General features: G+C 34.1%; 1 long non-coding RNA gene across 1 annotated transcript; it reads left to right on the forward strand.

Annotated features, from left to right (window-relative positions):
* Positions 1 to 5729: 5729 nt before the first annotated feature.
* On the forward strand, positions 5730 to 6370 carry LOC127848405 (uncharacterized). Its single transcript, XR_008034487.1, has 2 exons — positions 5730 to 5935; positions 6098 to 6370. It is a non-coding gene; the product is annotated as an uncharacterized LOC127848405 (long non-coding RNA).
* Positions 6371 to 6672: the final 302 nt, after the last annotated feature.

Consider the following 6672-nt stretch of genomic DNA (forward strand, 5'->3'; position numbering starts at 1 on the left):
ATTAATATTTGTAGAGGAGGGTGATTTGCAAAAGTAGGCAGGGGGTATGGGGGACCTCCCCCATTGGGGGTCGAGGGGGCAAGGTCCCCTTGTCCGCGGGTCCAGGGGGTTTAATGCCCCCTTTTGCCAAAAATAAATATTAGGTCTTCTGATGCAAAAGAAAATACATATCCAAATGACATTTAAAGCACTTATTAAGTGCTAATAATGCCATGTGGAAACTTGTACTTCTATGGTGATACAGGGCCCTCACACTACTTTGGGGGAAGGGGTCCGCAGCCCTTAGGAGGGGAAATTTCGCGGCGTTTCCCTTTTTGGGGGAATTTTTTACTTACTCTCTCATTATTTCATTTGTACATGTTTGCACTATATTAATTGCATTTTTCATAATTTAGTATGTTTGAAAAGATTAAATTGAAATAGAATTGAGATATAATAATCATGCGACTCATCTTTCTATTAAAAAAAAAAAAAATTTTTTTTTGTTTTTTTTTTAGGGGGAATTTTTCCCCCCAAAAGGGGAAAAAAGTATACTTTTCAGGTGGGGGACTGCCGCCGAAATTCGGCGGCAGATTTGATAGATTGAGGGCCCTGTGATATCTTATTGAAGTCAAGTATCAAGTATGATGGACCATGAGAAAAAGAAACCCTCAAAATTATCATCATTCAGGGGTGTGATTTTTCCGCGGATCCGCGGATTTCCGCGGATCGGATTGTCCGGGGTCATTCCGCAACATCCGTAAATTCGAAAAAAAAATGGGTAAAAGTACAACCGAATCCGCTAATCCGCGGCCTGTGAAACCTCTCCGCATTTTACACTGGTATTCTGTCAAAGCATATTTTCAAACGAGCGATGTCATTGGCTTTCGTTTCCCAATCTTCCTATTAAAATCGGTCTTTTAAAATGTGTTTCATAATTATATGGATTGCAAATGACGCCTATGTGAAGCATTAATGAAAACGAAAGAACGAATCTCACAAAATCTTGGAGATTTAGCAATTACTGAAAAACAAAATTAAATGGGAAAGGACAGAAACAACAGTGGATATAAAACGAAAAGCGCTGATTGGGTACAGAAGATCGACTGTCTTGGTAAGGCTGAAGTCATATTTTATTTATGTGAAAAAATCTTGAACTACGTAAACTCAAACTGTGGTAAAATGTTGTTAGTTGAACACTGTAACATTGGTGACCTTATGTAGAATTTTAAGGCATTGAGCTCAAACGAAAGATTGCCGCCATCGTTCACAGGTATCGGAACGCTCATTGATTTTGATCACAATCAATACTGGTGACTTTGCATAACATGTTAAGTGATTTTAAAAAGATTTTCATAAAAGAAATCTTTTTGATAAGTTTAAGATGGTGTTTATTTAAATGTCTGTTTTACCGTTTGTCATTGCGTTATGCATGCGATTCGTGTAGTCAAAATCAGTCTACAGAATTTTCCTCCACTCAGACTTCACCTCAATCACACCCCTGTCATTTGCTTTCAATATATTCAATGGAAACAGTTACTTTCACAATGAATAACAATATAGCACACTGAATAACAATATAAACTTTTGCCTTAGTATGGTATTAGATGGTTCCAGCCAGATTTCGCAATCATTAACTTTCACTGTCTGTGTTAACATAGGTTTTCAAATAAATTCGTTTTGAAACCTTGTGAAAATGCTGAAAGTCACTATGTCAAAAATGTGGCAGAACCATTAGGCATCTAATACTTCAAGTAATAATAGGGTGTGTATAAACCGTGGCATTTAGCGCAGACTGCAAATTGCAGGCTGCGTTATTGAGCCATAAAACGCAGCCAATATAGACATCGTTGCAGTCAATATAGATATCGTTGGAAAACGCAGGCAATATAGACAAAGAAAGAAAACGCAGACAATATGCAATATAGTTTATGTGCTATATTTAACTAATTAAATACTTGTAAGTTTTATTGCATTTCGTTGAATTTATGAACCAAGAACATTCTAAAAATGAATATCAGTCAACTTGAAGTTGAATATTGATACCGGGAGGTTTATTTCACAAGATGTATACGATATATAAATAAAAAAGAATATTAAGTTGTAATAAAAAATTTTTTTGACTGTATATACACATTTTATTGCGTGAAACTTATTCAAATAATAGGAAATTTTAATTTAAATTAAGAGTGATGGTTATCCTTATTTGTTTGAAATAATGAAAAATAAAAGCTTTATACGTGTTAAACTCATTAACGAATACGCAGCTTTTAGCGCAGACAATATATAAAAAGGAAGAAAACAGATTAGGTCAATGTTTCGCAATGCTTGGCATTATTTATTTTAAATAAAAACTATTAAGCATTTAAGCCGTTGAACTAATGACCGTTGAACTAATGAAATTGTATTGTGAATTTATTTATATGAATTTAGGAACCTAGATGTTCTGTATCAAGATGAAGACATAATAATGTGTTTTTATGAGCACAATTGAATAATTAAAATTGTGATAATATAATTATTTGACTGTATGTATATTTAATGTATGTATAGATTAAACGCAATGTTGTTTTCATCGAAGCCAATATGGACATCGCTGCAAATTGCAGGCTGCCTTATCGGGCATAAAACGCAGCCAATAAAGACATTGTTGCAGTCAATATAGATATCGTTGGAAAACACAGCCAATAGAGAAATAGAAGGAAAACGCAGCCAATATAGACATAGAAGGAATACGCAGCCAATATAGAAATAGAAATCAAAAACTTGTGAAATTTGAAAATGACTGACTGTGTATCAATAATTCGAGGATTTAATTAACATTATATGTATGAAAGTGTATAATGTCCATATTAATGTAAAACTTTTAACCCAGGCTTTTTCCGCCCTATGCCACGGGTCCAAAATTCGGCCCCATTCCCAATGCAAATCTGGTTGTTTTTTCCCAATTGAAAAAAAATATTCCCAATTCCAAAAAAAATAAATATTTTTTTTTTATTTTTAATTTTTTTTTTTTAACCTTAAAATATATGAGTTAACCTGATCCAGTGTAGAAAATAGAAAGTATTGCATATTTAAATTATTTGTTGCTTTCAATTTGTTTTAAAAACTGTAAAATATGTTAATGATTATTTAAGACTTTCCTTATTTTCCTCAAAATCCGGTGCTTCGCGCCATTTTTTTCACCTCAAAAAAGGTCAGGCCTTTTCCCCAAATTCAGATTAAAAAGCCTGCACTTATTACACATGTTCATAATATTTTGTAAAATTTTAATAAAAAGTTATCATATAGTCGTTATTTACCAGTTAACGGCTTCTTTGAAATATAAGAAACACTTTTTACATGCGATAATTTTTCCCAATTGAGCCAATTTTGTGAATATTTTTTTTCCCAAAATGGGGGTTTTCTCGATGCGAAATTCCCAAAATTCCAGTGTGGCGTTTTCCCAAAATGGAGCGGAAAAAGCCTGTAACCTAATATATTTTTAATCGGAATATCGAACAAGTTGAATTTAATCTTCATACCAAGAGGTTTATTGCACACAAATGTACACGATCTGTAATAAAAGAATACTAACTTGTATTAAAATCTATTTTATGAATGAAATACACATTTTACACATTTTACACATTTTATTGCTTTCAAATTATTTAAATAATTAGATTTCTACTTGAAATTAAATGCGTATGCAGGAAGGCAGCTGACAGCGCAGCATATATATATATATGGAAAACGCAGCTTTTAGCGCAGCCTATGTAGATATGGAGGCAAACTAATTAGGCAGGTTTCGCGCGGGTGGTCATTATTTTTGTTAAATGATTAAATATAAAAGCATTATACGTTTCGAACTCAGTAGAGCAGTAAAGAATTGGATTGTACCTTGTTTTGTGTTATCATCCATAAATTAATCCTCATCCTAGGGAGAAAATGGAGCAAGCATATTTCTGACACGTGACTAAGTTTTATTTTGCCATGTTTACTTGTTAGAATTGAAGAACGGTATGAGAAGCTTAAGAATAAACAAAAGACCGTTTGAAAGGAGTGTTATACATGTTAAACCAGGGGTCTGTTACAGTGTCTGTCCGATTATCCTTTATTGTGGGAAAGTGCGTTCGAAAAAGGTGCGAAATCTGTCAACTTAATATACAAATATAATGAATGTGACACCTGTTGACTAACTTCTCAATATACTTGACATTTGTTCGAAGGACGCTGGTCACCGGCGTTTTAACTGCACTTAATTGGTCTGAAGGCTTATGTATCTTATGTTTGTAGATATGTCTGTGTAGTTATGAAAATGGAGGTCTCACAAATTTAATAAATTAGTAATTCATTTGCACGTTATGTAAACGCCTGTGTTACTCAAAAAATATAAGCAAAATATGAGCAATGCAAATTTGTTTAAAATAATTTCTTTTCCATAATTCTATCAGCAACAACAATAATAGTAAAACAATAAAAAGAGACTTCCTTTAAACAAAATATACAATACAAGCGGAAAGTGTCTTCCCAAATTAGCCTGTGCGGACTGCACAGCAACAACAATAAAAGTGAAAAAACACAATAGCAATCAACAAAAACACAAGCCAATATAATCACAATATAAACAATGGATTGTCACAGTAGTAAATCAACTCGGAATCAGTAGATATTAAACCTATCAATACAAACTCAATCCTCGTCATGTATTTAAATTGTCATGAAAAAACACTCCAATGTTTAAATGTGAACGCAACGTACTCTGAACAGCAGTATTATGCGGTATTATGAACCATTATATTAAAATCATTATAACTTTATTTGGTCGTAAAGCACTGTATTAAACCTGTTGTTTGCAAAAGTCGTGAGATAATTGGGGCATTAAAAGAAAGCAAACTGTTGTTTTTGAAACGGAGAACACGAGAATCAGACCTGCGTTTTGTGCAACGATCATTTCAACTACCGGCACGTAAGAATGCAAAACCGATATGGCAAAAGAAATGCTTTTATCAAGTACTTTTAATGCACACATTACACGAAAAATCATAATCATCTAGCGATTTATCTTGTGGAACAGAAACGCAACTTTTATGAAACCATTCTTTGCAGGTATCACATTGAACCATATCCTCGACGCAATCAGGCAAATTACAAATACAATAGTTTTTAATAATAATAGTTTTACAATTTTTTGTCGTCGTACGCTGATTGTTTTCTTTGTTAATGGGAATTCGGTCATTTGTTCGGTGTCTATACAATTAATTAGGTGTTGGCGCATTTGTGTCATATCAAATATGAGGTCTAAACAAATCTCTTTTCGAAAACAAAAAGCAGTAATAAAAGCAATGGCAAAAAACCACAGTCTACATTATTATTTTGACGCATAACCTCGGGGAGTTCAATATAAATTTTTTTCTTATCGCGACCATATATATATGTGATAACTGAATTTTTAAACCGTCTGGAATTATTGCATCGTACGAGCGTTACGATACCCAAACTGTCCAAAAAATATATTTTGTTGTTGAATAAGATAGTAGAAACCCAATGATCTCTATGGGTGTGATGAACTTGACAAGCAGGTTCAATTACTGACTCCATAGGTACTTTGCTTACCCATCTCTTCTTATTTTTCGCAGCGACAGCCGGCACCTGTTCTGTTAACTGTAAACCGTTAATATTACTAAATTAAAGTTTCTTAAGTAAAATATTTACTGCCTCTATATGATACGAAGTAAGCTTCTTTTTCTGTAATATTTTGTTATTGTTTTTAACCAGGTTTTCCGAAGGAAAAAACTGGTTATTAGATTGGCGAATGCGGGCGGGCTGGCTGGCGGGCTGGCTGGCGGGCTGGCGGAATAAGCTTGTCCGGGCCATAACTATGTCGTTCATTGTCAGATTTTAAAATCATTTGGCACATTTGTTCACCATCATTGGACGGTGTGTCGCGCGAAATAATTACGTAGATATCTCCAAGGTCAAGGTCACACTTTGAGTTCAAAGGTCAAAAATGGCCATAAATGAGCTTGTCCGAGCCATAACTATGTCGTTCATCGTCAGATTTTAAAATCATTTGGCACATTTGTTCACCATCATTGGACGGTGTGTCGCGCGAAATAATTACGTCGATATCTCCAAGGTCAAGGTCACACTTTGAGTTCAAAGGTCAAAAATGGCCATAAATGAGCTTGTCCTGGCCATAACTATGTCATTCATTGTGAGATTTTAAAATCATTTGGCACATTTGTTCACCATCATGGGACGGTGTGTCCCACGAAAGAATCACGTCAATATCTCCAATGTCAAGGTCGCCACGACTAAAAATAGATTTAAAAAAAAAAAAAAAACTTACAAAGGGGGTTAATTTTTTTTTGGTCATTTCAAAAGTTCAGTTTGAGTTTTCTCCCTTTATCAGATTTTTTTTTCACAATGAAAACATGGTTTTGTGACAATTTTGTCCCTTGTTTATTTTTAAAGCAAGGTGCTGTTTCCAGAAAATGGTTTCTTCAACTGCGATGTCATTTCTACTTGTGTCTAATTCAATTAACTCGTCAACGTTGCTTGTGTCAGAACCTATACTTGATTTTCGTTCAATATTGGCTTCTACATTAGTATTAACTTCTATACCATTTAAATCATTAGCAGGATTGTTGTCTTGCGACTTAATATTAACCGGGTGAGACTGTGCTAATAAATCGTCGACGCTGTTAGTTT

Source organism: Dreissena polymorpha, chromosome 10, assembly GCF_020536995.1.
Source record: "Dreissena polymorpha isolate Duluth1 chromosome 10, UMN_Dpol_1.0, whole genome shotgun sequence".
In the NCBI taxonomy this organism is placed as follows: Eukaryota; Metazoa; Mollusca; class Bivalvia; order Myida; family Dreissenidae; genus Dreissena; species Dreissena polymorpha.